Consider the following 10,505-nt stretch of genomic DNA (forward strand, 5'->3'; position numbering starts at 1 on the left):
TCCTGCAAAATTCTTTTTTTTCTTATTTCTTTCGTTTTTCTCTGTTCTTTTTGTTGTTTCAGTATATAAATCATGTTTTTAACAAATCCTTTTTATTACAATGTTTAATTCGACCTTAATCCCGAGTAATTCAATACTTGCGGGTTTTCGCCGTTTTAATTCAAATCGATTCTTCAGGGTTTCGACTTGTTCATGTCGAGGTTCTGGAATCCTAACTTGATATATAAGTTTTCTTTCGAGTTTTCTTTTAATTTCGTCTTAATTTAACCTCAAGTTTCTCACTTTTGTATTTCCGACACGAGTTAATCATAATCATGTAAACCGCCATAATTTCTCGTTTTTAATTTGTTTTATGACTTGCCTAGATACGTATAATCGGTTAAAACACTTCAATTCGAGTCTAATATTGATAATTTATCCTAAGTCTACCAACGAACGATAACAATGTTGCGGTTCTGACTTTACAGCCAGAGCCCAGCTCTAGAACAGACGCAGAAAGTGTTGTGCCTCTTCCAGAGGACGCAACAGATGCTGCGCCTGTTCTGGGTTGGTTTCTGTACCTGAACTCTTTCTCGCCTTGACGTAGCTCCTAATTACGGTTTAAATTGACTATTATTCGTATTATAACCTCTAATCTGATGTATTTTCGTATTTTAATTCCAATTTTATTTTCTTTTTTTAATTCCTTCTTTAAAATACCGTCTTTGAGCGTGCTTTTGACGTAGATCAAAAATATTTGTAATTTTAATCCTTGTAATTTCATCGTTATTATGTATGATTTAATTGTATGGCATTCACATGTAATTAATCTAACATTTACTTCGACCTAATTGAGTGCTAAAACACGTGTTAACCGACATAGTCTAATTTCACATGCTAGGATTAATCTGTGTTTGTTGCATTGCATGAATTACATCGATGACATATCAAATATGAACAATTTCCCTAATCATTAGTAGAGGCCGCTATCGAGGCGGGCGGGATTAGGTGTTCGAATTAAAGAGCTTCCTAATACGTACCCTCACCCCTTACTTCAGTTATCTCTAGACATCCGTGTCCATTGGCATCTTCGAGAGTCATTCTAGACATAAAATGCTAAGGGTAACGAGTTCTTAGTGTTCATGTCACTACTTTGTGTCTTGACATTACACGAGGTATTCGAACGCTTTCTAATTTTTTCCACAATAAATTGGTGGCGACTCCACAAATGGAGGCTTATTCAACCTTTCACCGGTTTCAATGCCTCACTAATCGGTAACGGCCCATGACCTGCTTTGGCAAACCAAGGTTCCGTGGGAGAAGTGCTGCCGCCTCGAAACTAATGCGCGGGTGCGCATGGCCTATGTCCACAGTTTGGCGACTCCGCTGGGGATGATACACTTACGTGTTACCCAAGGTAAAACTTGAACAAGGTTAGGGAATAGTTTATACGAGACAGTTGTCGATTTTCATTACTCGACCTTCTTAAGTCGTTTTATTCGGTCTTCTTAGGCCCTAAACCAACCCATTCGACCAATCGTCCCGTCCAGATGGTCCAAATCCCTATCTGGGCCTAAATATGGATAGCGATTGACGTCAACCATACTGTAGTACATACTCATGTTTGTATCAAGAGCTTTCACTACTCGAGGAAATGGACTAGGAACCGACCTTACTCACGTTTGGCACGGACCTCTCCACAGACCAGGGTTTGATTGCTTGGTATGGCAACATACCCTTTTAAGCCAAAACTCTTTAAATGCACTCAACATACCGTTATAATGCCCATTGTTTGGGCTAAAAATAGCATGATAAGGAAGGCCCACTTAATGAAATAAAAGGTTATGGGAGGAGTAATAAGGAGGAAGGAAGCCCGTAATAGGAAAAAGGAGAAACGGGCTGAAAGAAGATCAAGGGCCCATCGTAGAAGGCGTCCGGATTAAGGAAAGAAAAGTTAGGGAGAACTTAGGGAGATCAGGGAGAATTGGGAAAGGCGGCCGAGTTTGGAAAGAGTCCATATGGAAATTATATCCCCTTTCCATAATCAAAGTAGGACATATCTAGGGTTCTTACCCTATAAATAGCCAAGGAAGCAAATCAAGAAGGACATTCACACATTCACATTCAAGAACACAGCAACACCACGGCATTAGCATATTATTATATTCAAATATACATCCGTCCAAGATCTTGCAGGCCTGACGCCTAGTACTAGCAGGATTAGCTTTACGCCTCAATTATAATCATCCTCCTATTCAAGTAGTGCAATATTTGGCAGGGTACCGTCCCTCCCGTGGTTGTTCCCACATTGGGTTTTCCGCGTCACCAAATCTCACGTGTCAATTTACATTACGTACTTATTTTTCTATTTACTTATCAACATACGAACAATCATACAATCAACCAACGAGTAAGACTGCATTGACCCTAATCAATCAACTTGGTAAAAAATACCTAAACAGTTTGGCGCCCACCGTGGGCCATTGTGGTCGTCAATCGTTGATACTCTAGATACACAATGGATAAGCAAGCATCGGACGCCGTGTCAGGGAGCAGACAGCCATCGCCACCACCACCCTCTACTCAAAATCCGGCATCAACAGTGGCTACACGGGCTCCCGAACACAGCTCGAGAATCTTACCTATAGCAAAAACCTCTCTACCTCCTAGGACTCCTGCTGTCGCAACCCAGGCCAGACCGGATAAAGGAACGTCAAGCTCAGGCCTCACCCCACCACCTAGTCCCATACAAATCTTGCTCACTGGTGTAGAGAATCTCCAGAAAGCCATGTAAAACATGAGAGAAGACCAGAAGAAAGCTGAAGCCAAAGCAAGAAAAAGGGACAGAGAGCTCTGGGCACAGATAGACATCCTGAAACAACAGTCTGCCACCCCAGCAAGCAGGGCTGACGTGGGAAAGTCTCCACTAGTAGATCTAACGCAGGGGGCATCAGGCAGCAGGAATCCACTTCGACAGATACCGGCTGAACTGATAACCAGATTGGATCTGTCCACAATACCATCAGATGGAAGAATAACCCCACAAGGGCTGGGATACCTCACGTCGGGTAACTGGCCTGCGGCTAGCTGTGTGGAGGCACGAGCAGGTGGCATCCCCATCAGTAGCCCCGCCACGATCGATCAGACACCTGGAGTAGGATCCGAGTCAAACCAACAAATGGACTGGCAGCAGGGGACAGTCGTTACAACAACTCCTCTAGCAGCTGGAACACATCAGAATCTTCAAGAGCTCGGATCAGGAGGCAGTACATTGAACCCGCAGGCAGCCGACAGGCGGACCCCATATTCAGGCAGCATATCAAATCAGCAGTACTTGGAGTTAAAAGAAATACTAAGCAGGGTCCCAGGGTTGCCAGCCCCACTCGAGAAAGCAGTACTAGAAAGTTATGCCGACTCACCATTCGTGGACACCATATCCATCACAGCCATGGCAAAGGAATTCACAAATCCAAATACGCCCCTCTTCGATGGACAGCAGATCCCTTTGATCATATAAGCCAATACAAGCAGAAGATGATGACAGTAACAGCTGTAGGACAAGTCAAGGAGGCTTGCATGTGCAAAGGGTTTGGGTCCACCCTAACAGGACCGGCACTTCAATGGTTTGTGAGACTGCTGATACGTGCATTTTATATAGTCTTTTTAGGCGAGCAAAGGAAGATAGCTAGGCGAGCAAAGGAAGAACTTCAAATTGCTAGTACCTACTTTGGAGAGCCATATCTCGAGTTCTACAACTGATATTCAGGTGATTCCAATTGGGGATGAAAGCTTGTCTTCTTAGCTTTCCAACGCCACCGGAATCACCCTGTTTGCCCAAGTAACAAAGAAATGACAGCTATTTGAAATTCAGTGCGCAAAGCAGGAAACTGTTGCTGGAAAGTACTCGATCGAGTAGAATTTTGTTCGATCGAGTCCTTTTTCTACTCGATCGAGTAGTTGCATTTATTGATTTACTCGATCGAGTAGATCTTCTACTCGATCGAGTGGTTTAAGCTTTAGTTTACTCGATTGGGTGGTTTCTCTTACGGGCTTGGGCTTTTAGCTTAAATCCGTCATTAGGTTGAATAAAATCCTATTTTTCTTATAAATAGGAAGGGGAGACGTCATTTGTAACTCCCCCACACACAATACACTGTTACTTTGCTACTGTTACTTTCTTTCCGGATTTATTTCAGTAATTACTTCTTTCCCTTTCTTTTCCTCCTTAATTTATGTTTATGTTTATTACTTCTTCTCTATTTCTTGTTCTTGCTTATTTAATTATGTTTAGCTAATTCCTTTAATATGTTAGGACTAGGGAAACTGTGGTAGCAATATGTCAGGTTCGATATGATTAGACTAGTTTTGCGACAAGAATTGTATTAAGTAATATAATTGTGATTAGGTTGAATGAATGCATGCAGGAGACCGATTAATTAGTTACCCCCGACCTGGATCGAAAGATTGGAAGGAAAGGCTTGCTTAATTACAATAGGTGATACCTAATTAGGGCGAAAGCTAAGTTAGGGAGACCCTAGGGCGATTAGAGACCGAAAGGGTATAATCGTAGGTTTAAGGACCGAAAGGTGACGACCTCGCTCTTCTTATCAATAATTTAATCGACTCAGTTGACCCGATAGTGTAGTTGCCACGGTGGACCGATTCCTAGCATATTTCTCTCCATTATCTGATTTACCCCCGTTTTTCTTCATTATTTTCTCTTGCCTTAATTTATTTAGTTTAGTCAAAACAATCAAAACCCCCAATTGTGACATTAGACAGACCGAAGTAGACAAGTGAATAGTGACCGCCTCCCTGTGGAGATCGACCCTACTTATCGCTAGCTTCTGTTAGTTATATTTAGGTATTTATTTTTTGGTACAGAAACGACCATATCAAATTTTGGCGCCCTTGCCGGGGAGGCAACTATTTATTTATTTGTTTAATTCTGTCTGTTTTTAGCCTCAGGGGATTTTTCCCTTGAGGCAGTTCTTATCGTTTTCCTTCAGTGCTGTTTTGATAGGCCTTACAGGTACTACCTAGACAGTTCTAGGTGAAAGATCGTCAAAGGGAAGGCTTGAGTACCTTTGACCCATCACCTATGTCCCATTATATGGTGCAACAGGTGATTTACTGCGGGAGATGTGGTTCTGCTGAGCACAATGCAGTTCTTTGTATGGCAGAAAATGACGCAGTCCACGAGTTCAAGCGTTGAGAACGTGTTAGCCATTCCCCTGTAGTTGTGCCGCCACATCCACCCTATCAATGGCCACCGCAACAAGATCCTCCTAATATACAGAAATAAGAGATTGCGGAGCTGAAATCTTTGTTGGAAATACTTGCATCCAAAAGGCAAGAGAGTGATAGACGCATGGAAGCTCAATTCATTGAGCTGGAGTCACAAATAGCTCAGCTAGCTGCTGATTCGGATAGTTGGCAACCAGAAGAGGTGTACTTCACTGAGAGCGGTCCTTCCCATGAAGAAACCGTGTTGCCCAATGCTGAGGATGATTTTTATGACTCGGATGACGAATTTCTATCATACTTCAAAAGTTTACACGAGGATTTCATTGCATGACGGGAAGAATCACTCGATCGAGTGACTTACAATAGTCGATCGAGTGAATTTCCAGAAGAACCAGTCGATCGAGTAGTTCAAATCACTCGATCGAGTTAAAATCAGGAGGAAAGTACTCGATCGAGTGATAATTCTGCTCGATCGAGTGAGTTGGCCAGCGAGAGCAATGATTTGTTGCTTGGGTTCGTTTTAGACGATGATTTTGATGATATCAATGGTTATGGTGAGTCTCCCCTATTCAAAGCCGAGTTGGATGCACTTGAGGCCGCGATTTACGAGAAGAATTCCACTGAGGGCGACGAAAGGACAGCTGAGTCGGTAATTGCTCATAGCGCGGAAGAGGTAATAAATTCCTTTATCTATGATTCCCTCGTTGAGAGCAACCTACCTGAGGTAATTAGCGATAATTTTATTATTGTTAATATTCAAAGTACGCTACCTCGTTTGACTCGTGCTTTTAATGCTATACCCCCTCCCATGTGGACGTTTAATTTAACGAATTTTCACCGTCCTTGTCATTTCAATTTTGTTAATCTAAAACGGAGCCCTAACTTATTGTCAATTGCTCCTGCGCTCCTTTATTTTGTGGATAAATTTAGGAGCTCCCATAGGAAATTTGTTAGACTTAAACGGTTGTTTAATTTTATTTCCTATATTTTTATTCCACTGTGGTGCTACTTACATTTTTGTGTAGCACATGCGCAGATTTATGATCTAATGCTGCGCGCTTTGAGCTGTTTTGATTATGACTAATTTGGAGCAAATTTGGATGAAAAAGAAGGTCGAGTGGGACACATCGAAACTAGCGCTACCCGGGAGGCAACCCGGAGATTTTTAATTTTTAGTTGTTTTTCAAACATTTCTTTTAGTCGTGTGTGTAATAAATGGTCTTCGCACCATAAACTATATCAGTATGCTTGTTTTGTTAGTTTGCGGGCTATTTTTTATTGCGTCTTTGCAGGAATTACTAAGGATCACTCGATCGAGTACTTTTTGTACTCGATCGAGAGATTTTTGCTGCTGAAGTCACTCGATCGAGTACTTATATCACTCGATCGAGTACCTGCAAAAAAAAAAACAAAAAAAAAATTACTCGATCGACCACTATTCTACTCGATCGACCACTATTCCTCTCGATCGAGTTGTTTTGGACGCCCATTGCTTGGATAGCTTCTTGTGACGATGTTTCGGAGCTATTAGTGACCTCCCACGTTGCTGGCTGGTTTGGGGAGGTCCCTTATTCGCGTAATCTTGTAAGTTTTCCGCATTTACTCTCTTTCTCTTTTAGTTTGCGTTTCCTTTCCATGTTTTTGTACAATGAGGGCATTGTACGGTTTGGTTTGGGGAGGTTGTGCATCCATATCTGTGTCTGCATGCTATTTTTATTGCATTTCTGTTGTCACGTTTAATTTTTGTATGCATTGTTGTTAATTTTCATAAAAATCAAAAATCTCATAAAAATAGAAAAATTACCGAAAGATCAAAAAATTTCACGTTTATTTTAGCATATAGGTTGAGTCGGAACGGTCGATTTCCATGATGAAATTGCACTATTATTTGTCCTTTTGCTTAAGCCTTGCAATAAACTAATATCTTTAGCCTTGTCTTATTGCATATCTACGAGTTTATGTTGAATTTAGCTGAACGAATAGACTTGACCTGAAATTTTGGCAACCTACTTATAATTTCTAAGATTTAGAGCCTTATAAACTGGTGTCATTTGTGACCGGTTTCATGTAGGATTGTGAGTAGTTACTCCTTGCATAGCATGTTCATTAATTTGCACATATATGAAATTCAATTGCTTTTTGCCTACATACATTCGGGTTAGTGGTTGGTGTCACATGCAGGGAGGTGCTTACAATTTTCCCTTTCTTTCATTTTTACCCATTTAACTCCACATTAGCCAAATTTGCCTATTGACCCTTAACTACATCCCAAATTTAGCCTGCCTTGTCAAGCTAGTCAGTGTATGTTTTGGGTATATTGTTTATCGTGCCGAGTTTGGCTTGTATCCTCTGATTTGGAGTTGGTAATTTATAAAGAAAAGGAGGTTGATGAAAAAGAAAAAAAACGTGAAAAAGAAAAAAAAAAAAAAAGAATCGAAAAAAAAAGGAAGAAAAGAAACCGTGATTTAGAAAGAAAAGAAAAAAAAAAGAGTTTGTTTGATGAGACGGTTTCAATCCTATGCTTTATTTACATTTATTGAGGAGTATTTTCAGTTCGGTTTGGTGAGTTTTATGCCAAATGAAGGGCATATGTGCTTAATTCATAATTGAGTTGGAAATGGATGTTGTCATATGGTTCTGTTTAGGTACTAGCTTGATCACCTATACCTCCACATTCCCATAAATGTTTTGCCTTTTCTTACCCATTGCCTCACTTTACCATATTTTTGTAAGCCCTCGGCTGTGACAGGACCTTGTTTGGTTGGAATGTGTGTAGGGTAGTTAGAATTGTCTACCATATTAGCTGCATGCATGTTTATGTGGGTCTTAGTCTAGGTGAGCGACTATTTTTCTTTCTCTCTTACATATATATGTTCACCCTTTGCTTCATGAGAGAAGAGTGACCCGTGAGAGTCCGATTTTAAAGCTCTTGCAAGGTCGACGGTTCAGCTTTATTATAAACATCTTACAACTCGTTTACATTTGACTGTTTGCTATAAGTGTTAGTTTGCTTGCATTAAATTGGTTTAAGTGGGCATTTGTAGCTAGCTCTGAGTTATCTTTTCCGTTCCATTAGTTTGCATTTAGTTTACTCGAGGACGAGTAAAGGTTTGGTTTGGGGAGATTTGATACGTGCATTTTATATTCTCTTTTTAGGCCTTTTTTATGCACGTGTTTCTATGCTATTATCGTAGTCTATGCTACGAAATGCCCCGAATATGCTACTTTGGTTTGTTTTGTCTTATTTGAAGGAATGAACCAGAAAGTAGTGAAATCAAGCCTTTTACCATCCGTTTAGCATACATTTGGAGGAAGAGTGAATTTGGAGCGGGAATGTAGCTATTTTGAGATGCGCAAAGAAGAAAGATAGCTAGGCGAGCAAAGGAAGAACTTCAAATTGCTAGTGCCTACTTTGGAGAGCAATATCTCGAGTTCTACAATTGATATTCAGGTGATTCCAATTGGAGATGAAAGCTTGTCCTCTTGGCTTTCCAACGCCACCGGAATCACCCTGTTTGCCCAAGTAACAAAGAAATAGCAGCTGTTTGAAGTTCAGTGCGCAAAGAAAGAAACTGTTGCTGGAAAGTACTCGATCGAGTAGAATTTTGTTTGATCGAGTCCTTTTTCTACTCGATCGAGTAGTTGCATTTATTGATTTACTCGATCGAGTGGTTTAAGCTTTAGTTTACTCGATCGAGTGGTTTTAAATCACTCGATCGAGTGGTTTCTCTTACGGGCTTGGGCTATAAGCTTAAATCCGTCATTAGGTTGAATAAAATCCTATTTTTCTTATAAATAGGAAGGGGAGACGTCATTTGTAACTCCCCCACACACAATACACTGTTACTTTGCTACTGTTACTTTCTTTCCGGATTTATTTCAGTAATTACTTCTTTCCCTTTCTTTTCCTCCTTAATTTATGTTTATGTTTATTACTTCTTCTCTATTTCTTGTTCTTGCTTATTTAATTATGTCTAGCTAATTCCTTTAATATGTTAGGACTAGGGAAACCGTGGTAGCAATATGTTAGGTTCGACATGATTAGACTAGTTTTGCGACAAGAATTGTATTAAGCAATATAATTGTGATTAGGTTGAATGAATGCATGCAGGAGACCGATTAATTAGTTACCCCCGACCTGGATCGAAAGATTGGGAGGGAAGGCTTGCTTAATTACAATAGGTGATACCTAATTAGGGCGAAAGCTAAGTTAGGGAGACCCTAGGGCGATTAGAGACCGAAAGGATATAATCGTAGGTTTAAGGACCGAAAGGTGACGACCTCGCTCTTCTTATCAATAATTTAATCGACTCAGTTGACCCGATAGTGTAGTTGCCACGGTGGACCGATTCCTAGCATATTTCTCTCCTTTATCTGATTTACCCCCGTTTTTCTTCATTATTTTCTCTTGCCTTAATCTATTTAGTTTACTCAAAACAATAAAAACCCCCAATTGTGACATTAGACAGACCGAAGTAGACAAGTGAATAGTGACCGCCTCCCTGTGGAGATCGACCCTACTTATCGCTAGCTTCTGTTAGTTATATTTAGGTATTTATTTTTGGTACGGAAACGACCGTATCAACTGCCCAACAGGTCGATATCTACATTTGCTGAATTGGTGAACGCATTTACTAAACAGTTCCCAAGCAGCAGAAAACCACAGAAGCACGCAGGAGATCTATACAGAATCGTCCAGGGGGCAGGAGAGAGCATTGGAGAATACAATACTAGGTTCAACAATGAGAAGGTAGCAGTACGAGAGTGCGATGTCTCAACAGCAGTAGAAGCCTTCAGAAGAGGCCTCCACCACGAGTCCGACCTATACAAGCAGCTAACTATGCATCCCTGCCATAGTTTCGAGGCGATGCGAGAGAAGCGTGCCGCAATCAGATTGGAGGAAGATATTCTAGCCAGAGCCAGCTTACTTAGCACGCCAAGTATTTCCAGTACCTCAGCCGTGGAGAAATCGGGAAGAAACCAAACCACCACCAAGAAGGATGAGAGGTACAGACCATATGGAAGGGGAGTCAACAGAATCGAGGAAAATCAGCAAATCCCCACTCTGGCAGAGTATGGATTTACTACAGGTATCAGGGGAATCTTGAAGGCACTCAGGGAGATGGGAGATGGAGTCAGGTGGCCCAACCCACCAGTAGGAGAGCAAGCATGGAGAAAGGATAGCAAGAAGAAGTGTGAGTTCCACCGTGATATCGGGCACAACACTGAGGATTGTTACACATTACGAAGAGAGATCAAGCGCCTGTACGAACAAGGAA

This window comes from Silene latifolia, chromosome 9, assembly GCF_048544455.1.
Source record: "Silene latifolia isolate original U9 population chromosome 9, ASM4854445v1, whole genome shotgun sequence".
Lineage (NCBI taxonomy): Eukaryota > Viridiplantae > Streptophyta > Magnoliopsida > Caryophyllales > Caryophyllaceae > Silene > Silene latifolia.